The sequence below is a fragment of the Erithacus rubecula genome (genome assembly GCF_903797595.1).
Source record: "Erithacus rubecula genome assembly, chromosome: 6".
Classification (NCBI taxonomy): domain Eukaryota; kingdom Metazoa; phylum Chordata; class Aves; order Passeriformes; family Muscicapidae; genus Erithacus; species Erithacus rubecula.
Window position 1 is genome coordinate 45,505,009 of NC_136688.1, and position 26,397 is coordinate 45,531,405.

At 41.1% G+C, this 26,397-nt stretch overlaps 1 protein-coding gene across 4 annotated transcripts in view; it reads right to left on the bottom strand.

Annotated features, from left to right (window-relative positions):
• Positions 1-26,397, bottom strand: part of ITPK1 (inositol-tetrakisphosphate 1-kinase) — a 137,538-nt gene that overhangs the window by 25,080 nt on the left and 86,061 nt on the right. The window lies entirely within an intron of this gene.

Consider the following 26,397-nt stretch of genomic DNA (forward strand, 5'->3'; position numbering starts at 1 on the left):
CTTTTTTCAACTGTTATTTCTGTTCTTTTAGTGCTACCTACACTTTATCCCTCCGTCACCTTGGAATGGAGCTCATGGCTGGAGGGATCACGTTCATTGCAAGCTCAGAGGGAGTGTTTGCAGTGGGACACCTGAGGACAGCAAGGAAGCTGGCACTACCAGGTCACAGGTGACAGGCAGCAATCACAGCACAGGGCAGTCAGCTCTGGCACACCCTGCTGTGGGGTGAGCTGTGTCAGAGTGTTGTTCCATTCTCATGGAGCAACAACATTACTATGAGGGCTGGACTGATGATGGCCACTTTACAGGATGAGTAACACAGCTAACCAACAACAGAGAGGAGAAAGAGCACCCAAACCAGGCTGTCTGTGCCAGGAGGGGATTATTCCAGATGGAATTCAACAACAGTGGCAGGAGCAATGGGTTGTGAAGATGGGAAAGTGAAGATGGGGAAGATGCAGACTGAAAACTGGCTAGGCAAAAGCATTACCTGGCAGAGAACTGGTGGAATTCTTTATGCTCAGGACTTCCTGTAGTGACAGATGCTGAGTAATGTTTCTCTACTCAGGGCACCCTGGTGGCCTGCAGACAGCCTGCCAAACAGTCACAGGATACCCTAACCCCCAGAAGAAGGCACAAGAGGCCAAATGCTCAACCACACACACATGCAGCAGCCAGGCACATATTCCTCAGATATAGGAAAAATAAGAGTAATACATGCCTGTTCCCATTTGAACCAAATCTTAAAAATAAATGGGAACCACTGTGACACAGCTGTACAACAGTGCCAGGACAGTTTTTGATAAGGGTAAATAGTCCTTGTACTATAAAAGTGTGAGAAGTACCAATGCAGTGAGCAGCTGTGGATGACTGTGGGGGAAAAATAAACCATAAGAGAACCTATTCAGATTTCTTATGATTTTTGACAGATAAGAAAAATAATAGATTGCAAACCCAATGCCCTGCATTCATAGAAGAACAAACTGTATTTCCTTGTCTTTAGAAAAAGAGTTTAAAGATAATTTATGATCATCTGTGAGAATAGCTCAAAACCTGTGTCTAGAAAAGAAATACAATGAGAAGGCCACTGCCCATTAAACTTCAGATTTAGTGTCTAAACATGTTTCCCTACCTCGTAATTCACCTTCCTTCACCATCTAGCCTAGGAATTAGGAAGTGCAGCAGACAGGCTGAAAAAAAGAGTATTTATTCTCAGCACCATCAACCTCTTTCTGCAAGACCACAATACAGTCAACAAACACAGTCAAACTCCAGACTTCTGTTTATGAAGTGGGGAGAAGGCCTCACCTGCCCTTGGCCAGGGCTTTTTGGAGCTAGTTTAAGGAGTTCCAGGAAAAAGACTTTTTGATGTTACTGGGGTTATTATAGTAGCTGAACAAAATACTTATTTGAAGCTTAAGTCTGAGAGTCATCAACCAAAACCCTGAGAGTGTTACTGGAAAAACATAACCAAAAGGTGTTTACTGAAAAATATCATATCTTCTTCCCAATACTCAGCAATAGCAGTGCCTTCTTTGTTTACACACAGAAGGTAAAAGATGCACCAAATGAGGGGCGTGCTGAGGACAGGGGAAAGGTAAAAGACTGGTAGAGTGAATTTGTGAAACAGGTAGAAGGAAGATGCAGTTTGTCGAAGGAACACAAGAGAAGGCTCAGAGTCCTCCAGGTGTGCAACAGACCAGGACCACCTAGATCCCCTAATTCTGCTTACCAATTCCAAATGGAGCACAGCTTGTACCTGAGTTTCTCTCTGTGCCTGGAAAGATGTCAGTACTATTCCTGAAAGGCTGAGTATGCAGCTTCCACATCACACAACAATGCATTACACAGAAAAATGACAAAGCTGCTTTGAAAAGTGCTGGTCTCTGTTGTAAACACCCCTAAGAAAAGCACAAAACCATCCATATCCAAATCAGGACTGGCTCATCATCTAACACTCATGGAGCAAACGTTAAGCCTTAAACTATCAGAAATATTTGCAGCAGGTGGGAACAAACTCTAAACTTCCTACTTGTTGAAAAAAACACTCTGTAATAGAATAGCTTGCACTTTGATTTGGAAACATTTAAGACTCTTCAAAAAAAAATTGTATTTCCAGTAAACTGTGTTTCACTGTAGCTTCCACCAGCTTGTGGCACTCTGGTCCTGTGGGAATAGAGAGGATGCACCGCCAGGGCAGTGTCTTTTTCTCCTAATACAATAAGGGGAGGAAATCTGAACTTCCAGCTCACCCCTGCCTACTGAGTTCATTTTCAACCAAAAATCTCAACCACACAGAGAAGCAGCAAGGTCTTTTTCAGCATACAGCTAAATCTTATCTCAAAGGTATCGTAAGCCACTACGTGTCAGAGTGTTTTGCCCTTGGAATCCCTTTATTGACTGTACACTTACAGCTTTGGACTGTAACTTCTGCTAAGGTCAGAAGTTGCTACATCAAGGAGTCACTCAAGCTAAGCCAACCCCAACTTCACAGCAGCCTAGTCCCTATGAACTAGAAGAACCCCTTCTTCACTCCTCCCTCTAGTAGATAATTTTTCAGTTGAAGCTTCATAAGAACTTTATTCATAAACCCCACAACTTTAACAGGTTTATTTCAGCACTTTTGGGCTGAATTAAAAATACTCTCAAGTTGCTTTCCCCTCAGAAATGCATGTGCATGAGGAATATTGGCAGAACAGATTTAGTTCAAACATATGTTGAGCTATACTCATCACTGAAAAAATCATCCCATACATGAATATCCATGTGTTTGCATCTCACCCTTTAAGTCTCTGAGGGGAAAATTCTAGTTCTTAGGGTAAAGCAGCTGTATCTGGGGAACACTTGGCAACACATTCCAAAGACACAAGAGGGCAGAGCAGACTCAGCTTTGAGGGCACAATTTCAAGCTTAACTCAGCTTGACATAGAAGGAATTGCACATGGAGTAGCTGTGGTAAATGGAACATCTGCAGAGCAACAGTCTTGATTTTTAAAAAAGTAGGGATTTTGAAGCAACTGGGCAGCAAGTGAGGAAATCTCACAACTGAATATAAATCTGAAACTATTAAAAAAAATTCACAATAACTTGTCATTTCCATGCAATTTTGGGGTGCTAATTATGGGTTTTGAGTATGATGAAATCAGTTAGACTCAAGAGAAAGTATAAACCATAAAGAAGAAATAAAGGCAAAGATCATCCTAAAGTCAGCCTGATGGACTTTTTTTCTCCCAGATGAACTCTTCCTCAGAGACAACCATTTCACAAAGCTATGGTCTGTATCAGATCCTCTTTTACTTTTACATGTAACAGTTTAAATGGTGAAAAATTATCTCATTCAGGAGACAGAGTAAAGGCTGGGAGATGGGTCTTCATCATCAAATAGCCTCATTTTTCAGCAGGTAAAAGAGGATACCCACTACCTTGCAAATGCAAGGGACAAGAAGCTTTGCATTTGAATTTAAAAAACCAAGCATACCTCACCACAGAAAAAGGAGGCAAATTAACTAGCTGTCCAGGAGAAGAAAATAAAGCTTCAGGTGCTTCTTAGACTCTTTGTAGATAAGGATGTTAGGCAAAACTCTCTTATAAGTAATAAAGAAGGTGGAGAAAACCTGCTGGAATAGCTTTTGTTGAAACAATAATATTTATTCCTCATAGCATTGAAGCTGTATTAAAACTTGAGGACTCATTTTAAAGGCAGGAGTGTTTCCAATGTTATGGAAAGAATGAAAGCAATTTTCCTCATCAAGGACAAAAATGAAAGGGATTATATGTCAAATGCAAAGAAGTCTTTTCTGCACTTCTACCCCAGTAATGTCCTGCTCAGAACACGGGCACTTAAATTATTGGTATCTGCAAGATCCCAAAGGCATTTCAAGAAGACGGACTATGCAAATATACTCTGCATGTCTGCTCTACACAAAAATGCAAATATCAGATTCAGTGTGAATACCTGAACCCCAATTAAAATCACCTCAACTGTCTCTAAAGAGGAATCTGTATCTGCTGTTTCATATGCTTACTATGTATGCTGAATGCAGGAACTATACTTAGCATTGCCATTTTCAAGTGACAAATGTGCCCAATTTTAGTATTTTACCAACACAGACAACCCTATTGTGTAGAATGATAAAGAAGTGTCAGAACCAAGTGCCAGTGTCCAAATATGACCCTTTTCCATGAAATACAGAAGGTATATAACGGCCTAGATGCAGGATTTTTTTTATGCTTCCTCTCCCAAATACTGAGATATGACATAACTTAGACTAGTACAAAACAATTTCCAAGCTGAATTTCTGCTTGCAAACTACACAGTTCCAGGACAGGAGCTGCTGGGATGCTGGATTGCATCCCCCTGGCCTAGATGGTGGATAGGAACAGATACTGGTGTGCATTCCCCTGTACACATCTGATTCAGATGAGAAGTTGATGGCAGAGAGCACCAGTTTGCTCCATATAATGAGATGCTCATCATTCCCAGGGATCTAAGATAAGCTGTGAAGACCCAATGCTGAACTCCTTACTGAATTTATTTGTATGTAACTCTAGTTACTTTAACCAGTTAGTTCCTCTCAGTTGAAGAATCAGTCTTTTCTTATATTATACAGAGTATGTTGTCTAATAAAATAGAAAATGCATTCATGGCAGGGGCCATGATGGCAGACATGATGTAGGCAGCTTTTTCTTGTCTGTGATGGAGTTCATTTGAAGATATTAGAGTACCCAGATGAGTAGAGCTCTGGAGCTCTTTGTATCTCTTATCTAAGAGGGCTGATGGCCCTTAACAGGATCAGTTTAATAAGCTTTTGGAAGATAAATCCTGGGAGATACTGCACAATGCATGTCCCAGGCTTTCAGCAAACACCACTTCCAATCTACCCATGCTGTGTCAGAGGGGAAGCAGCAGCCCACAAGGAATGCAAAATAGTGACAAAATTCCCTCCAAGGCAGAGGTATCCCAGGGACACACTGGAAGGGGCTCTGACAGAATCATTCAATGCTTAGTTCAAGCCCCCATAGTATATCAAGACTCCTGCAGCACCTGTGCCTCAGCTCAAGCCAGAGAGGAGCATGTCCTTTGGCTCCTGTTCCAAACCATACCAGCAATGACAGAGGAAATGTGAATAAACACCTGCCTTTTATTACTTTACCAGCCCACATGTATGCAAACACAAAGTAATTGCAAGAGTTTACATACAGATCTAGAAAACACAGCAAGATCTCGGGATAACACAGACTAAGGGGAGAGGCACATCACTGTCACTGCACAGCTGAGCAGGCTGCCAGCCAGCCCTGTGGTTGTCACCTGTGCTGGGGGGCCATCTCTGTGCTGTGAGGGCAAACAGATTTGCCAGAGATTTGGTGACCACTTAATTTGAGTTCTTTAATGTAAAGCAGTCACTCAGAGCACAACTACACAACTGCAGTGCAGTTCTTCCTGTGCCATGGGTGAAATGTAGGAACTGGCATTTCAATAGCAACAGTGGAAAGAACTGTTTGCAGATACTTAAGCAGACTTAACTATCAACTCAACAACACAAGCAAATGATCATGGTCCCAAGTTTGTATGCAACATGGGAAACAAGAAGCTAATGCCCTGCCCTAACACTGTCCTTGCATAGGTTAGCAAACTTCTCCAGTGCTCGTGGGACCTTTACCTTCTACACTGCTCACCATTCAGAGTTTGCACTTTGTGCCATGGAAGGAACAAACTCAAATGAACAGGCTTTTTTATTGAGAAACATTTTGTATTTTCAATTGAAGATCATATAGACAGTTCTGCAGCACACTTTGGAAAAATGTAAATGAAACACTGGCTCTGGCCTCAAAAGATTCTGCTCTGCACTTGTTTGCAATGCTTTAACTGGAATAAGGCACACCAACCAAGGCTGCTGCCTACTACAGAGACTGGTACAATTTGGTGATTTTTCCCAAGTGAGGTGGATTGGTCCCACTCCAAATCAATGAGAAAAAATAACTCCTGAGACAAACAAGCTATGAGTATTTTAAACACCAGAAAGAAAAAAGACCTATCTACATGGGAAAGCTTTGTTAGTGTATATTTTTCTGTTCTAATTATGTTAGTATAACATAGCAAAGGAATGCACACACACCATGTTGTTTACATTGGATTAGTTTCTGTTGCTAAAGTTTTCAGACAGCCCTGTAAATATTAAGCTATTAGAGAGTGTCCAAAGGAGGGCAATGGGCATGGTGAAGGGCCTTGAGGGGAAGCCATGTGAGGAGTGGCTGAGCTCACTTCTCTGCTCAGCCTAGAGGAGAGGAGACTGAGGGGAGACCCCACTGCAGTTACAAATTCCTAGTGAGGGGAAGAGGAGGGACAGGCACTGATCTCCTCTCTCGTGACCAGTGACAGAGCTCAGAGAATTGACTGAAGTTGTGTCAGGGGAGTTTAGGATGGATATTAGAAAAAGCTTTTCACCCAGTGTGGCTGAGAACTGGAATGGGCTCTCCAGGGAAGTAGTCACAGCACCAAGCCTGAGAGAATTCAAGAAGTGTTTGGACAATCCTCTCAAGCACATGATGTGACTCTTGGGGATGGTGCTGTGCCATAGAATTGGACTCAATGATCCTTATGGGTCCCTTCCAACACAGCATATTCTGTGGTCTCTTTTCATAAACAACTGCAAAGCACTCTGGCATCCCACACCAGATCCCAACACTCATCAAAACACTTGGCAACACCTGTGAGAAACTATTGGGAGGCAAGGACCAGCAGTCCTTACCTACTATCTTGAAACTGTGCTGGTGTAGGAAGCTGACACTATTTCTTGGCTGCTGACAGATGGCCAGGAGAAAATCCTGAATTGCATGATTCTCTCTGGCATCATGGAGAAGAGGTAGTGGCTGCTGAACTGCAAGGGGCATGTGCCCAAGCTTGGTATTTCTGTGGATGTCATCTGCTAAGATGAGACTTCCAGCAGAATCCAGGACAAAGTGGCTTCTCTTTCTATTTTCTCTGGCACTGCAAGATGAGGTCTTTGGCTGCATCTTTGGTGCAATCAATGCCTGTGTTCCTGGTTTGGCACTAGGCATGTCAGGCAGCTAGCAGCAGCCAGAAGCCATTTATTCCATAAAACCCTCAGTGCTTCAAAGCAGCAAGATCAGCACTTGATCTCCTTCAATAACACCTGGAAGATATTGAGGGAGATGGCAGTAAAAAGACAGAGAGAGGAAAGACAACTCCACCAGAATGGAGTCCTTGACTGATGTGCCAGCACACATGGCAGCACAAGGAGCCCCCTGAGCCTGGCTGAGCTCCCAAAAGTCACGTGCCAATGAACTGTGACAAAAAGGCGACTTCATCTCACATGGCTCCAGCCAACTTGTTTCTGCAGGCTGTCTGTGCACCAGCAAAGACAATGGAAACAGGCCTACTTGGACAGTGATTTTACCTTACATATTCAGCAGTTTAAAACTACTAACTTCTGGACCAATCTATCTCTACCCACTGTTTGTAAACTCCTAGTACTGCACACACATGTAAATACTAGCTAGACAATGTCAAGTGCAATAAACTGCCCTTTGCTGCCAGACAATTACCTTCACAAGGACTGTTGCTGCAGAGTAATCTTCCTGTTTTTCTGAAATGTGCATTCCTGTCTTGCAGGGAACAATGCTGACCTGTATAACCTGAACACACAGAGAAATACCTATCATTTTCTGGCTTCAGTTACTACACTAACTCCTCATTCATAAACTTACTACTACCTCCTATCAAGTATGACAGCAAGGGTGGAAGAGATGTCCACATGCAGAAACACTCAGCAAGGAAGTCCAGAAAAGACAGATAACTTCTGGCTGATTTCACAGAATCACAGTATGGCTTGGGTTGGAAGGGGTCGTAAAGATCATCTTGTTCCAATCCTCCTGCCATGGACAGGGACATCTTTCACTAGACCAGGTGGGTCAAAGCCCCATCCAGCCTTGAACACTTCCAGGGATGGGAAGAAGTTCCATAACTTCTCTGGGCAGCCTGTTCCAGTGCTTCACCACTTTCACAGTGAAGAATTTCTTCTTAATATCAAATCTAAACGTACTTTTTTCCAGTTTGAAGCCATTCCTCTTTATCCTATCATTACATGCCCTTGTAAAAAGTTTCCATAGTTTATATGTAGCAACACTGGCCAGGACAAATCCTGAATCATATTCTCTACTTTGGCAAACAAAGTAGACAACAAAGAAAGCCCCCAAATAAAGTTTTAAGTATAATTTCACTTGTTTAAAATGGAGTGCAAATATTGCCCTGGACCACCTGACTGTAGGTGTGTTTCTGGTTTTGTGTTGGGCTCTTCAGCACAGGCTTGCTGCTGTTTCCTGAATCTTATGCTTGTAACAACTTATGAGCCCTGGATTACACCTCCTGCTCTCTCCTAACTAACTAGTATAGAGTTCTTAATCTCTTTGTACTGCATTGGGCTGGAGGAGTTGTAGCTGCCTCTGCAAGTAGTTCCCATCTGCTGACAAAAAGACCAGTTCTACTGAGGTATACTTGTTTTTTCCCCCATTGGTTTATCCATTAAAAATTTGATACCACAGTTATCTCCAGTTAGGATTTAAGGCACATGGGAGGTGCTTTCCCTAAAAGTGAAAGCATTCTAAAATTTTCTATGCTTTCTACATATAATGTCCGTGTCTCCACTTCCCTCTTTTTTATCCCCTCACTTTGATGAATGCAGCAAAACATTCACTGTCTAACAGGAGCATCCCCTCATCAGAGGACAGTCCACAAGTCTTCCAGCACATTGCTGGTTGTCCATTTATCCATCACCTCTTCTTCTAACTCAATTCTGCCACCATCTCTAACCTCTCCATCTGCACCTACACACTGTCATATTATCACTAGCATTCTCAAGAATAAACTCCTTTGGTGACATTTCTAAAAACAGGTCCTTCCTGGTTTTAAGCTCAAACTTGTACAGCTTTTTCCTTTCCCCTGATGGCTGAGTCATTTTTACATCTCTACTCATTGAGTGACCTAGTGAATTAAAGTTTTAAAGAAATGTGTTACATTTATTAGTTTCCTCAGTGAAGTATATATGAAAAAGCCAAGTAATACCTCAAGAGGAAGAAGCCTCAAACATCATGGATGGATTGAATAAAGCTGAGGTATATCACAGCCACAGACTGGATTATTCAGAAAACAGGAGCTGAGTAAGTGCAGGCAGCTGTGTAGGAGCCTCTTCAAAATTCTGATCAAGTGTCCCTAGTTCCCTAGATGTGCTGCACCTACACCAAGGAATACAGACTCCTAGAAGGTCAGACTATATCCTAGCCAACCCTTAGCTGTCAAACACAAAGGGGGCTGTGGTCCCTATAAGTTGGTAGAACAAGGATTTTCCCTTGCATAACAGCCAGTGATAGGACACATGATAGTGACTCAGAGATAGAAGATGCCTTGAGGCACACAGACACATCCATGTAAAAACACCATAATTTGTGGCTCAGAGTATCTGTGAGATCAGTGAAAAGTTCCCCATGTTCAGTGTCAATTTCCAGTATTCAACAGATCCTTACCCAAAGGAAAAGGAATGTCCTGTGTCTTCAGAAAATGCACTTCTTTGAGAAGTAAATAGTTACAAAAACTTGATTTGTACCTATCTTCCAACTCACTTTTTGGTGGTTGCCAATGCTGCAAAGATATGTCAAAATCCTATGCTCTACAATATATGTCCTGCACAAAAGAATTTAAATCACAGACAAAACTATATTCTTAATCATGTTGTAATCAAAGAAGTTTTAAAGGCTACTCAGTCAGAAGAATGTCGGATTCATACCATACCAGTTGTAGGATCTGAGCTCTGCTCTGTAGGTGGATTAGAAAGTTATGGAAAGAGCTACATTCTTGGCTAATATTCAAGAAGAGAAACATTTCTAAGCTCAACAAGTTAGACAGCTCTCAGCATGACCCACGGTTTGTATAAAAAGTCTCTGATTTAGTAGAAATGCTATTTCCTTTTTGTCTGATCTATTTAATGACCTTTTTCCAAGCTTTGGGAACCTGGGTACTCATTTTCTTTTTGACAGATGGAATATTATGTAACAAAGTCAGAGCAACAGAAGACGCTGAGAGATAGAGCACTTTGAAAATGAGGAACGTACCTGTAGATCTGGGAAAGCTAAATACTTCAAGGGCAATTAGTAGATTTCTGAAACATGCAGTCATGTCTTTCAGTCAAAACTTTTCTATCTGCTTCTTACTAGATGAAAATAATTAGCTTGTATTTGCAATGATTAAAAAAAATAAAACACAGCATAGAGTAAGATTAGACTTTTCAACTAGCTAAATGCAGATGAAAGGATGCTCATAAAAAATCCAGGCTACTATCATTGATGTACATTTTATTTATATAAGCCTCTTCAAATACACAAGGTTCCATCTGTACCAAAGATTCTTCCTTCATTCCTGGGCTATCCAGTAGCAGTTCCATTTTACTGCCAGGGAAGCTGAAGCAGACCCTCAGTGAACTGATGAAAGCAACAGTGGGTTTTGGTGGTAGGCTTGCTCAGACCATACCTGCAATGGTCTCATGCTGTCATGAGACAACAAGCACTCCTTGTTTGGAGATCTTCCCATTTTTACAAAGGCAGCACTCATCACCAATCCATTTTACAGCAGTGAAAGCAAGAGACAAAACTGTAGAAGGGCTCATCAGGAGACAGCCTGTGAGCAGGGGTGGAAAGCCTCATCTTCTGTGACTGACTCTATCTGAACCAAGAACTTAACCAGTTCTGGGTCTGCTCTGAAACACCAGCCACTTGCAATGCAACAGCTGAACAATATTTGAGGCATTTAAATAGAGAGGAAGGAAATAGATGCAAAAATATTGAAGTAAAAAAGTGCAGTGGAAAAGTTTATAAAAGAACATCACAGAGAGCATAAACATTTTAGTTTACTTCAAGAACGTAGAATGTGATCCTGAATAAGATTAGGATTTGAAAAGATACATAACACAGACACATAGCTGAAGTTTTATATGAGATTTCCTTGTGTTTGGAAGCTCATATTCCTTGCTGAGTTTCAACTTAGTGCTCTTGCATTGCTGTGATGATTAGTGATTGCTTATTTTGGTCCTTGTGCCCATGAATGATTGCATGTAAGTGTAAGCTGTGGCACCAGCACTGTGCAGGTTCCAAAGGTGCTCATTTCTGTAGGGCTCTCAAACGCAACGATCTGCATGTCAGTGCTCAAACAACTTCAGAAACAGCAGCACACAGGTTGTACAAACATGTCAGCTCTCTGAGGTGGAGAGGCTGTTCTTCCTGACTTGAACTCACATTTGGAGAACATGAAGTTATGCAAACAGAGGACTTCTGAGACCACGAATCTGCCCTGACAAGAACATTTCAGCTTTCCTTCCTCTTCCCCGAGGCCAGCACTGGTGCCATTTGTTAGAAAAAACCTGAATACCATGTATTAGGCAGCAAAGCAGTCACATACATCTTTTCTGGATAATTTACTCATATTACCAGAGAAAAGGGCAACAGAAGACATTAGGTCACTGCAGACAAGGTGCTGTAAAATTCAACACTTGTGTTAAAATACAGGAATGATACACCTTTGGTCTCTTAGGGGACAGCATTCAAAACCTGACCTCAGCAGCTTTTCTCTGAGATGAATGTGGAGGAGGATGCTGTTATTTCTCAGTGCTGCTGAGTTCAGCTCAGCAAGAAGGGGAAAGCACTCAGGAAGGAATGCTCTGTTTTCCCAAACAAGGACATGTTAGCACCCTACCAGGACACCAACCCAGGCAGTACCAGCATTTGTTTTGTTCCAGTAAGTCTGACTATTAGTCACATCTATGCACTGTCTGCAGCAGCCAAATGCTGTAGTGAGATGCAGGAAACTTATACAGGCAATTCCAGAAACACATTCATCCTGTGCCAAAATACAATATACTGTCAGTTAAGGAAGGGGACTCTCACTCCAAGAGTAGGGGTGACATTTTGTCTCCAAAAATGTACCAGGAGTCAGAGGTGACACAGGACCTGAAAACAGGTCAGGAATGCACCACGGTCCAGTCTTACAACATGCCTGTCCTTGAAAACTCTTAGTTTTAGCAGAACAAGAAGAGGAAATGCCCTGAGGACTCCTTGAAACGCCCCCACAGGAAGAGAAGCTGCAAGTATCAATTATACTGTGTAACTGAAAAAGTGAGGAAAAACACAAGTGTGTTCAGAACTAGAAAATCACAGCAGGTGTCAATATTTTGCAGTCTTCAGGCATGTAACATCAATATTTCAAGCTCCTCCATCAAGTGTTTAATTATAGTCTCCTTAGGTTCCTTAGGAATTGTCTGCACAGCATACAGCAGAGTACAAAAGCAGGAAACCATTGGGAGATTTGGTGCTTTACTAAAAAGGGAAGCAGAGAACATGCCAAGTTTCTTGTGAAAATAAGATGATCATGCCTTGTGTAATGCTGTGAAGGGACAGCTGTGACCCTGACAGTGGCTAGGCTTTTGAAAGTGCCAGGGAGTGACATTCAACATGATAGGAGAGCAGCAAAGAGCACGTGAGGCAAGCCTACCTCATGCTGTCACTACCCCGTTTGATTTTGCAGACCCCTTTCATACAAATACACAGAAGAGGGAGGCATCCTGTCCACTCTGTTCACCTGAGAACAACAGTTCAGGCTTCCAGGCAGAAACAGGCAGCTGTGAACAGAGAGGAAATGAAGTCTAACAGTACTCATACCCTGCTGAACTCACAGCTTACTGCTCCTTCTAAATGAGAGAATGAAGACATGATTTTGACTCACAGCACTTAGTACTGTCATGATGGACTTTAGGGGCTGCACTAACTAAATGTACCCTTGTGGGATAAAACTCCTTCATTTTCTTCTGATAGCCCTGTCCAGGCACAAGCACATGGGCTGGACACTCCAGCAGACTCATGGGAGGTGTCATTCCAAGACTCATCAGTGAGGAAACCACAAAACCAGAAATGCCCCTTCTTTCCCAAGAAACACTCATCATTCACCTGCATTTTTCTAGGGGAAGGCTGGTGAAGAAGGCAAGTGCTGTCCCACAGTTCAGGGCCCAACAGATGCTTGTGACATTCACTCTTATTTCAGTCAGAAGCGAGCCATGACAGTACAGCAGTTACCATGTGCATGTGCCACTGAACAACCAGTGGAGAACCAATGCAACCACCTTGCTGGAGGAGCTGGAAACTTAATCTTCCTGGGGCCTCAGGACTGAATCCTACTGTAAAGGAAAGCAGAGGTAGGCCTTCTTCCTAGGAGGATTCAACCTTGTGCCATGGAAGTCAAACCTAGTGAGGACCCATGGAGGGTAGCACTGCCACAGCCTCTGCTGGCTGAAACAAAGCAGAAGACATGTCTGAGTCAGGCATGCTCAGGGCACAGAGATGGTACCTCAGCATCTTTTGAAACTTTAGCTCTACTATACTATGTACTTTATTCAGTTCATATTCTTCACCATGAGGCTGAGCTAGATGCTTGTTTAAATTTGCATTCAAATCTGCAGGATGACCCCTGCCCTGTATTCCATGAAAGAGTAATTATTGCAATAGTTATTGGTCTGTGATTGAAATAAATACCCTGTCTTCTATGCCTGTTTCTTAAGTCTGCATGAGTAAGAGAATATTCTATAAACATATCCCTGCCTACAAACCAATACATTCATAATTTCCCCCTAATACTGATATACTTTCATAGCTTTTCCCTTGTAAACATTTTGCAAGCTTATCTCAGACAAGAAGAAATTAATTTCTGTATGAAAGGAAAATAGCCGGACAGATGTTCATGCAGCACAGTGAAAAATGAAACATTTCAAACATGCAGTTGCCAACTGAGAAAGTATTGGCTCTTCGTTAGCAAGAATCTGAGTTAGGTATAAATAAAGTTACTAGCTCTTCCTCACCGCTTTGTGTTTATTCTACTAAGCAGGAAATCCCAGAGACCACATTTAATAATGTATCCTTCTAAAAAGTGACTTTAGATTTCTAACACTAGATTTCATTTATTACAGCTCATGATCACTTCTGCTCGTTTCTCTACTCATTTTACTTCAGCTTCTCTCCAAAAATGCTTAAGGATTTTAGTTTCATTTCATCTTTAACCTTTGCATCCCATTTCAAAAGCACTTATATTCTAATAATCATTATGTTCTGCCTTATACAGAGCTGCCAAAATCCAGGGTTAAATTGCAGTCAGACAAAGTTCAGACCACTTTTTCAGGAGAACACAGCCCAGGACGGGCTCAGAAGTTGCTCCTCAGCACAAGGTGGGATCCCCACATGCAGCATCCCACCCTATCCAACAGGTAAAACCTGCAGGCACCAGTACCAACATTTTAAAAGTCATTTCACATGTATTTCATCCCAGCTACTCATCAGAGAAGCCTGGAAAAATGTCAGCTGTCTTTTTATTTGAACACCCATCTGGCCATGATATGACCAGTAGAGGGAATGAGAGGGGACAGGACTTAAACACATTGTATTAAACAAACCAGCTTTAGATTTCCTAGTCTTTTTAAGAGACCAAAAAGATTCATCCAGCCAGGATGAGGAAGGTGCTTTTTTTCCCCAGAATAAGACTAATGCTTTGCATTACCAGGTTTGTGGACCCCTGTGGTGTTTCCAAAAAATGGAAACTCAGATGTATATTTGTAGTGATGGGGTATGTGTTCACACTCTCCCACAGAAACCGTTCCTAGTATTCACTTTGTTTCTCTGCATTTTAGTTTTTCTTTCGGTTTCCCCCCTCCCCCTTTTCTTTTTGTCTTTGCCAAGGAGATCTTCAGTATCCTTTACTGGAGGGACTTTTTTCCAGTATCAGGACAATGCCAGATCATAATGGCACAAATTAGCAGAGAGAAAGGCTAGTGGCAGGTGTCCAGGAAGGAGGATAAAACCACAAAAGCTTACAAGGACGTTGTCCCTGTCACAGACCCTTGCAGCAGCCCTTTAGGGACTTCTTCAGGAAAGTAAAGGATTTATCAGCTCTCAACAGGTTTTTCTGACATTAAACTGGTTGCTTTTTTGAATGCACACAAATTAGCATTCGCAGCACTCTGTGGCACTGAATTTCCTTGTTTAGCTATGCAGTGTAGGATAGTGAAAACGTTGGGTTTTTTTTTCAAGCTTACCACCTACTACTTTCATATTTACCAGAAGAAACAACACATTGCTGTTCCCATTCATCATCAGCATGCTGCTCCCGATTCACACAGGCCTCCATTGTGCTCCCTCCCCTCTCAGCTGCTTCAAGAAGTTTTGAACTCTGCATTTCAGTTCGATCAAACCCTTTGCCAGTAAAGCTGCTGTAATGGGGATGGAAAAGAAAGAGTCTGGCTGCTACAATGAAGCATTTCAGTAACACAGTGCAGGTTTCTGTCAAAAAATCATAGACTTTTGCCTACAAAGACTTGTGCTGCGTCAATAGTAGAGATTCTTTACAGCACAAGCAATCAAATAATTTTGTATTGAATGAGGAGGATTTGGAGAAAAAAACAAAACATACTTCTGTAAGTGTGCTTTGGGACTTTAGGCTATTTAGGTTGTATTTCAATGTACCAGGTTATTATGCAGTCTTTTTGAGGTTAGAGCAGCTACTTTCAGAAACAAAGTGAGGTACTTGGTTGAAAGAGGTCAGTGAAATGCAAGAAAATACAATGCTTGCAGGTCAGATTTTGAACATTGTCTCCTACACAAAGTCCCTATCTCTCATATTAAAGTGCCCTAAAATAAAAAAACTCCTAGTTATGAAGAACTAGAAACTGCTCTATAAAGAATGTGAAATAATTTTAAAATCCTTCTTAATTTAGATTGTCTTAGAAGGGAATGCATTTCAACAGTTATAATGAAGCTAGTGAGATGCACTTATGCAGTTACAGAGCATTAAAAATATACCACATTCCTTTTGTGTGACTTGGAAAACTAATCAGAAGCCATCATCAAAGAGATATTATGTAATATCTATGCAGTTAAGTAAGGTTTAAATTCCACCCTTGTGTTCAGAAGGAGGGCAAAGAGTCTTGCTCCAAAAAAACACTGCAGGCCCTGCTCAGAATTTGGTAGTGCTGGTCAGACTCTGACTTTTATCCACAATTGCATCTAGATACAAATTTGCAAAGTCTAGCATACATGTAGGTAGGGTACACTACTCAAGTGAGGTACCTGCAGGGAATCAGACTGCTTAACACCAATCCCACCCAAATACACCACATATACCCTTGCCCCATCAAAAAACATTTACCTAATTTAAAACTTAAAATGCCATTATTATACATGTTCTGTTCATTCTCAGTTTGAGAACATAGACAATAACATATAGCTGGAAATAAGTTTTAACTTTAGGTTAACTTTAAATAGAGAATCAGATTTTATAGCTGGATTAGGTTGGGGTTTTTTTATTTGCTTTGTAACAGTAGATGTGTCTGGTGTGGGGCTCAGCTCAAAGGGTTAACATGCTCAGATGCTGATTTTGAATCCAGAAAACTCCATACAGTATTTGCTCTCCCCCCTCCCAGAAGAGATGTGTTCAGCTGATTACCCAGGCATCCCGAGTCCCCTGCAGCATGAAAGGAATCAGACTTGAATAGCACCCTTCCACAGCCCATCTTCTTCCTTTTACCCTGAAAAGATGCCATAAATTCAGAGGCTGCAACGATTCTGAGCTAGCACATACTTGACAATGAGGGCTACTCCATTACTGGGAAAAGGTACAGTCTGGAAGAAAAGTACATTTCTCCTGCAGGATGCAATGCCTGTGGCTAGATCCAAGTGTGACACAGAAATAACCTGTTCCCTGCAAAGCAGCACACAGCCCACTGCACAGTGAGAGAAGCACTGCTGCTGCTTCAGGCTTTACCAGCTCCAGCCCAGCAGGGTACTTCAGGGCACTGTGAGCCTGAGAATCAAAGCAAACAGATGTCTCTAATCTTGGAAATTGCACTTGAACTAGTAATTACATCAGAGTTTCCCAGGAGAGTCGTGCACTGGATGATGGTGAGAATTTGGTTGATGGGCATTTTCCCATTCAGAAAAATCCTTCAGTAAGGACATCATCATTATGTACCATAAAGGTCAGTACAGGCAAAAGACACTTCAGGAAGCCCTGTGACAAATAGCAGACTTGTCCCAATATTAGTCTTATTCAGCCATCAGCTAGGGATATCTTAAATGGTAAATGTAATAGAAAAAATAACAAATAAATCCTATTTTAGGAACAGCAGCTCTCTGGTCAACTCAGTCTACCAAAGTTTAGCTGCAGCCCTTCACAGACACATCTATTAAGTTAATTAAAAACACAAATACACAGTCTGGTTTATTTGAGCTACATTTGCTGTCATACTGCCAGCCCATGGCAGACCTTTTATTCCCCTACATCAAACTCTGAGTTTAGCACATGTAATACTTCATTTTGAGCAAACAAGCCTTCCTACAGGATAAGGATCACTACATTAAATTATCATTATTTTAATTACCATGATATCTCAACTCTGGATATGCTGCCCAGCCTCAAAGACATGTTTTGTTTCAAACTACAAAGCAGTGTCACTCTTCTGGACTGTGTTTAAAAGCCATGACATTTATTTAACCCTTATAACAATCAGGATAAAGCAGAAAGTTAAATTGCACCACTGAAAGGGTAAACACCAAGTTCCCAGCAGTGTTAATCTTTCTCTGATCCCTTCTTCCAAGAGACTGCTTCTTGCAATCTGATCAAACTTGAAAGCCCACAGCTACTTTTGGAGATTAGCTGGTGAAAAGAGGAGAGTGAGTTAGGGTGGACAGCTAGTGTAGAAAAGTGTTTCATTGTACTAATTTCTTCACACTCAATCCCTGTGGCTCTTCTTAAATGTGTTTTGTATTACTTGAATGACTGCCTATACCAAATTTCCATAACCTCTCTTCAGTCATCAAAAACCCAGCACTGGCACTAGCCTTAAATTAAGACTAAGAAAACAGAAGATGGATGAAAATAGGTAGCCAGGGGTCCCACCAGATCTCTTGAGCCATTTGTGTCATATAAAAACACTTGAGATTTTTACCTCACTTGAGGCAAATTAAAACAGTGAAGAGCTCTAGACAGAAAAGAACAGGACACTCTAATATTTGAGATGCTGACAGATGAGGAGAGGGAAAAAAATCTACTGCTTCTGGAGACATTGGGATTTGAAGCCTAAATATTACCTCTTTTTATTGTTCTTGCTTGTCAGAAGTATTCTTCAAGGGTGGGAAAAACATCCCCATGTGAATAACCAAAAATCAAAAGCCTGGACATTAGACTAGGCATAATACAGTGCTACAGAGTAAGTGCAGATCTACTGCTGGTATGGAAGGACACATGCATGTTGTCCATTTACCCTGATAACAGTCTTAGCCAAATGACCTGAACACAGAAATCCGTGGTTAGGCTGGGAGGTACTTCAACTCAGGTGCACTCAAACTACTTCCTGCTAAAACAGATTAAAACTAATCCCAAAATTTTATTAAACACTATCAGCCTATCAAGGCTTGTGCTATAATGCTCACAATGCTTTTAAACTGGCAAATAGTGAGCAGGTCAGAAATCTTCCCCTGTGGGGACCCTGGCACCACTAAGAGTTAATAAAATGGGAAGGCAAAAATGAGCACACATTTCCAGATGCTTGGAAGACAAACAGTACCTGTCAAGCTCCACACCCAGATTTACCATGTGGATAAGGCAACTGCATTCACATACTGGAACATTTTGTTGGGTGTTTTTCCTAAGAAAAAGCACTCTCCAGTGGAATTCTTGTTCTAGTCTTGTACATGTGTAAAACCTAAAATTAAGTGGCCTTAGGTCCTCTTGCAAATAATCTTGTTTGATGCTTGCACCCACTGAACCAGAGCAGATGTTCTCTAATCATGTTTTTCTTCTCACTAGGTGAGAAGAGAGCTGCAGTACTGAGAAGAGTTGCTTCCAGCACTCATGTCACCTGGAACTGAAAATAAACAATCACAAACTGCTTCATCTGTTTTTTGTATCCTCTTTTAGCATGTTATTTGATATGGATAGAGAAAGCAGATTTTTTTAAAAAATCTTTGTCACTGTTTGTTCTCCTAAAAGTCTAACTGTTTCCTGTCATGCCCTGGCAGGAAAATTCTCCTGTTTCAATATCTGTTCTCTCTTTGTACTAACTTGCATTAAGTTATAGCTAATACTTTGTAGAATAAGTTTTAAATAGCCCCAGAAAAAAAATCCATACTCCCTAAGTATTAGTACTGACTTCTTGTGCAATATCCTTTTCAAAAACAGTATGAGTACTTTATTCTCATGGTTATTAATGCAACCCACTACACTGCTTCAATTTCCTTTCCTTCTCAATCTACCTTCTCTCACTAATGTTCCCTGTCTGCTTTTTAAGGGAAGCAGATGACTATACTCCTGGAAAAGATCCCTGCTCAATCTTACATTCATAGATCATAGAGCCAGAATGAAAAAGGGAAGCAGAGAAATAAGAGAACAACAAAAGGTCAGAAAACTTTCAGAAATTCTTTAGCAACATCATTCTACATCAAAAGGCAGTGAACTCACAGATCTGACCCACAAATGTTAGTTAGAATCAAAGAGGCCGGATGAGAACTGCTGGAGGTAAACCAGGATGACCTGGGTAATTCCATTCATCTTCCACTTGCAAAACAAAAAACCCTTACTGCATCCAGAACAGGGGTAACTCAAAGCAGAGCTAAGCACAGTTCTCACTTCACAAAGAGAAATGAGGTCTGGGACCCACCAAAAATTGACATACTTCTAAAGTGAACACTACAGTCCATCGGCTGTTTAAAATCACTCCCTGTTCCTTCCCACTCCAGGGCTCCAGCATGACAAAGGCTCTGCAGGGGTCCTGGGGAGCATGGAAGCTGGCCTTTCCATGGGCATCAAAAAACATCCACTCTTCATGGGAGACAGGTCTGTCTCCCCCAGAGCTGTCTGAACATTCTGCCCTGCTGTTCTGTGCACTGTCATTTTCTTTGCTCTCCAGGTATATTTGGAGGTCTGAATTGGGTTCTACAGAGTTCATAACAGGTCTAACAAACTACAATTTTGTTTCTTTGCAGAAAGTTTCTGATTTTCAGGAACATGATTTCAGGTACATGATTTTACAATCTTATTTTTCAACTTGAAGCAGGATGTGCAGGAATAAACTGGAAGGCAGGAAGGTGATGTATCAGGCTGAGGTAGGCTGGGCACTGGTGATATCCTTCACTTGGCAGAAGAACCTAAGGCCAAACTGGGATTCATGTGAGTAAGGATTGATCATTTATGAGAATTAAGTCAAAACATTTTCTTCCTAATTAAATCAATCCTGAGATTCCAGTAAGAATTTCTGGCATATGCTTGCTAATTAACACTCTTTCAGAGCTCAACTGCACCATTCACTCTCATCTCAGATTTCACTTCAGTTTACTGAGTACAAGTTGTCCCTTCACTAATGTTTTGATCACTGCTTTACTATGCTAATGCCTTCAAGTTATATGTGATATCCTAGGAGCTGCTTTTCATAACTGTCAGCTGTCCAAATAATCCCCCTTCAGCACCAATATTTTTTCATGGAAGCACAGACTGGTTTAGGCTGGAGGGAACCAAAAATATTATCTAGCTCCAATGCCCAGGTGGGCAAGGATGTCTTCCACTATACAAAGTTACTCAAGAGCCCCAAACCAGTCTTGAATGTTTCCAAGGACAGGGAGTCCAATTCCAGTACCTCACCACCCTCACAGTAAAAAGTTTCTTCCTATTATCTAACCTAAACCTGCCCTCCCATAGCCTAAGGCCATTCCTTCTTATCCTATCACCATATGCCCTTGTGAAAAGTCCATCTCTAGCCCTTTTAGATGCCCTCTCTATGTACTGAAAGGCTCCTATAAGTTCTTTCTTTTTTTTTTAAAGCTCAAATCCACTTTGGCTTCTCTTGCCAGCCTGAAGAATGCTGCCTTGCATACCATCAGTTCTTCTATGCTTTCTCCCCTCTTATTTATAAAATATACTTTCATCCAATAACTATCAACAACTAGGACTTTCATACTACTCAGTGCTTTAGTTTTATAGTCTGAAGCATTTCTACAAAATGGCTGTGAAATCCAGCATTCCACCCTATGCTTCTACTGATATAACAATGTTAAGTTACATATGATAAAATAATGTTTAACTTACACCTTTTCAAGATGTGCAGCTGTATAGGTGCAGTACCAGCCTGTCACATTCCACAGATTACTGAAAAATTAAATAGGATTCTCCTTAGCCCTCTTCAGCTTTGTCTAGATATTGGAAAAATGACAAACTAGGCTATGAAATGATTGCAATGATGCTATAAAAGCAGGATCTAAATAGGTCTAGGAACTCTCATTCTAATCCGTGTTTTTCTACTCAATTTTGGTTTGCTCTGAGCAAATCCCTTACAAACTGCATGTCGAGACATTTCTATAATGATTGAGTGAACAAGTATTATTTATGGCAAGATTTATATAACCACCTACATGTGGGAAGCTCCATACAGTGTATTTTTAGCATCAGATACTGAAGGCTTCAAAATAATGACAAACCCTGAATGTTTAAAGAAACCAGGTCATAGCTCAGAATTTAGTTTCCATTAAATGCAGTTTCAAAGGGTTTCCTCTGTATATGATTACAATTAAAACCTATCTGGACACCATGGAAGCATTTCCATCTTCTCCTAACACTGCAGGACAATTTGTGTCACATCATTGCAAGGCCTATGTTTTAAACCCTGTGCAAAACACACAATAATAGGTGGTATCCCCCTCAGAGATATTTCAAACCAAACAGGACTGATAAAGGACAAGGGTGTGAAATGAAGAAACAAGGAGGTGGAGAGATTAATAATACCTACCCAGGCTCCATCACTAAGTCTTGAAACAGGATCAAGACTTCCCAGACCCAGCACGATGCAGACCTTCAACAAGATGCAACAGCTTCAGTGTCCCTCTGCACTTCCTGGCTGACACAGTACTCTTGCTTTAATGAAGATAATGACAGTGCTCTTCCTAGATTAATACTATGAGCCCTACAGCTACTAAAACCACACATCAACACTTCAGTCTTTAGAAGCTGCAGTACATGGTATATATATATATATATATATATAAAAAGACACAACCAGAGCACAAAATGGAAAATGTTTTGAAAAAATCAATTGTTTTTCTCAAGTCAAAAAGAAGAGGAAGCCTCCTTACATTTAGATTTCAAAGAAAAAAATAACTTCTCTGTAAGCCTGAACAAACATTCACATAAGTCTACCTTTACAAAAGGAAAAATTAATTTTCCTATAAAGGCTAACCAACTTTAGAAAGTTATTAAAAGAAATTATTTTGGACAAAGTAATATAAAAAACAAAGACTGAATGAGAGCACAAAAGGGAAATGAATCAAAACCATCTGCATGTCATGATACACATAATATTGAATTTGAAATGCATTTGTTTTACTCTTCAGTTTCAGGAAGGCTTTGACTTTCATTGCACCTAAACACTAATGAAACAATGCAATTCACTAACTTAAAAGGCTAACAATGCACCTCAAATTTGGTATATTTTTATTTAGGCGATAAATTTTGTTTAAGGATTCCTTTCTATTCCTAAATCAGGACTGATAAAACCCTACTCTGATTGTAGGATTAGATAGAGAAGTATGACATTTTTGTTCCCTTATGATAAAATTCTTGTGGTATATCTGATATATAAGTAGGGAAGATAAGACATGCACTGCCAGCCTCACAGAAGTTTGTGCACATCTAGATGCAATTCTCATACAGTAAATGCCTAGTATGATTTGAATCCAGCTCTGCCTCAATATGAGCTCGTTTTCCTTGTGCACATGTTCAAGCTGCAACAAACTGTCAAACAGCCAACACACACAGAAATTTGTGTTGTTACAAGATATTACTTCTCTTTGTGGGTAAACCTGTAAACCAGGACTTGAAATTAGAAGGGATTCTCTGCTGTTCAAGTATCCAGGCTCTTGAACCACCTGCCAGCTGAAGGACAGGGACAAAGTGAAGAATAAAGGCTCTTTAATCCAAGGGAAAACGGTCATCAACCTGCTGCTCCACTTACAGCATACACTGCTCTATGGGGCTGGATGAAACCCACCTGGGGGGACAGCAGGAGCTGGTGGAAGAGCTCAGCAGTCCATTTCCAATCATTTATCAGCAGTTCTGGTTCACCAGGGAGGTCCCAGACAAATGGAGCTGGCAAATGGACTGTCCATCTACAGGAAGGACTGGAGGGAAGGTCTGGGGAACTACAGGTCTGTCAGCCTGACCTGGGTGCTGGGGAAGATCACAGAGCTGGTAATTTTGGAAAGGTGCACTCCTTGCTGGATTAGAAACTGGCTGGATCACCAGGCCCTGAGACTGGTGGTGAATGGTCTTGTCCTGTCCTATCCTGTCCCCTGGCCTGTCTCCTGTCCTATCTCTTTTTATTGATGACCTGCACACAGAAGTTGAGTGTACGCTTAGTCAATTCATGGCCAATACCAAGTTAGATGGGAGTGGTGAAGTTTTCTCAGCTGCTCCTTTTTTTCCCCATCACCTCTGCAATACTTTAGGTGGCTACTACTGTTGCATCCAGCACAGGAATCTAATCCCAGGCAGACAAAGCTTCACAAACCAGCAGTGTAAAGTCCTGCACCCATACCTGCCTCCAGAGACCAATACATGCCTGAGTTTGGCACAAATTCCACTACAGTTTCAACTATTTGGTTACATAATTTTAAACGCTTTTCTAACCAGTTAAATGATGGCACTTACACTTGCTATATATCTTGAGCCGATTTCTCAAAGAATTTCTCCTACTTCACAACAGTGACTTTGAAAACAATCACTCTAAAGGAGTAAGGCAAGAGGGAAGAGGCAAAACATGGCATGATCTTGGACAGGTATGTGCTTGCAAAGAACTGCATCCATGAAGCAGTTACTGCCAAAGGTACAATTACCATCTGGAATGGTAACCCTGCCCCAACACCTGCATGGATGTAGTTATAAGGACTATAAAGCTGCTTTCTTCTGGTACTGTTCATCCCTCCTCCCACGCAGGAAGTTGAGTAAGAGCATCCACATCAGAGCTGTCATTCACTGGAAGGAATGAAAAGCAACATACCTAATGAAGACACCCCACAGAATCTCCCAGATGGGACTCTCCTATAAATCTAGACCCCAATGGTGTGAGCACCTTGTGTTTTACTTTCATATTCAAATAGTTTACAGCTATACTAGTCCTTAACGTGAAGTTCAAAACAATTGGACAGGCCAAACTGCCTGCAAGTGGTTGCACTTTTATTAAGGTACAAAGTAAGATGTTTTTTAGCATAAACATAAAGCAAAGCTTGTTTACTTTCACTTAAAATAAACTGTCCAAAAGAATAAGTCACCTTTCCTCCTGGGACTTTTGGGCCAGTGAGATGTAAAGTGAGAGTGGGAGAGAGGAAGGGGAGGAAAAGAGCTCTTTTCTTCTCTTCTTTTACAAATTCTGAAATCTGAAAAATGCTAACTCTTTCTACTGCCCCTTTTAGGCTCATTATAAATGATCTTTTCTTCAGTGAAAATAAAATTGATATTTTCAGATCTCCTCTAACATTATTTTCTTTCAAAATACTGAAAACTAAAAGCAATTACAATCAGCTCTAGTGTGTAGGACATTCATGTCCCAGTGCAGAACTCTGAGAGGAAGCATCACATACAGAGACCTGCCTGTATTTTGTTAACAGTTCATAAAGCAGAAGGCATACAAACATTGTGGGGCAGTGTTGGAAGACACAAGAGTAACTACTAAACCTAGCAAATGTAGATCTCTACATTCCCCATAGCACTTCTGCTATCTAGGTGAACACATTTTAAGATTTTGAAGTTTAACTAACTGGCAGCCTAACAGCTGATTACAAATTAATGCTAAACCACAACAAAATACCTGCATAAATTTTACTTCCAGAAATCATACCAAATTCTGGGTTGCAAATGCAGCAAAAAATCAACCAAAACTTCCTAATTTGCAATATGATGCACCTCCATGGCAACCTATGATAGAACTATGAAATGCCAAAGAATTTATTTTCCTGCAGCAAAACAGGAGTGTGCAATTGAACTTTCTTGGTGGGAATATCCCCTCCAAACTGCACTTGCCTCTTTGTCAAAACCAGCAAGTTTTTAAAAAATATTGTCTTAAAAAGGAACTAAAAAACTGTCCCCAAGAGCAACAATGAAATCAGAAAATTAAACAGTACAAGAAATCAGTTTGTGTTATCCACTTCTCTCCTTTTAGAAACCAACACTAATTGCCCAATACTGAGGTAACTGCAGTTTATCTCCAAGCAAATGCTTGTGAGGCTTCCCAAATCAGCAATTAGTGTCTGTCGCATTGTGATTCTCTGTCTAATATCTTATGCAAATTATACAATTTATAGCTTTAATGTGTGGTTGCTGAAGAATGCCCCAGGCAAGAGGAGCCTGCTGATTCAGGAATGTATTGCTCAGCTGCCTCACCCTTGTGAAGCAAGTGACAAACTCATTCCACAGATTTCTCCACTGAGGAGGAAATACTTGGTCTTGCTCCACCACTTCTATATGAACAGGTGCAGCCAGCCCACTGCTCCTCTCCTGGCATCCCTAAAAAGCAGAATGAAGCCAACTTCAGCCCAGAAGTCAAACAGCCAGAGTAAGAGGACTATGTCCAGGTGAAACATGCTGGTTTTTTATAGGAGCACAGCCTATCATATCCAGGTCTGGCTGCACTGACCATGAAAACTTTGCCTCAGTGGAAGCCCAAAACTTCTCAGACTGCTTAACTCTTATGCCAGCACACAAACATTTGTGCTATGGGTCTTCCTCTGTGGAAGGCCCTTTGTCCTGGCTCTGCACAGGACAAATGTCTGTTAACATTCAGGATGATCACAGTAAGATCCCTGTCTCAAACTGCCAGTAATTGACGCTTTTCATTCTGAAGGACAATCAACATCAACAAGTACTGGTCTGGGAAGGCTACTGGGTTACCTACCCCAGTCCCATTGCATTCTGAAATCACAAAATGTGCCTAACACCAACACTGGAAGATGCTCATCTTCATCTCCATCTGTTCCCAAAACCTCTAGTACAGGAGATTCGTAACTACTCATTAGTTTGCCCCAACACTACAACAGCCTTGACAGCTAAAGTCCTACCCATACTTACCCCTTCTACTAGTGTTTAAACAGCTTCTTAAACAGTTTAAACATTCACAGGCTTCCCAAGTACTGACTAATCCTCAAAAGGTTCATCTGAAGGAGGAGGGAGGTTTGGCTGGCATTTTAGGGATCAAGAGAATAAGCAGAGCTGTTGTCAAAGCCCTGAATCTCTACAAATAAGATATTAGAGTATTAGGAAGAAAT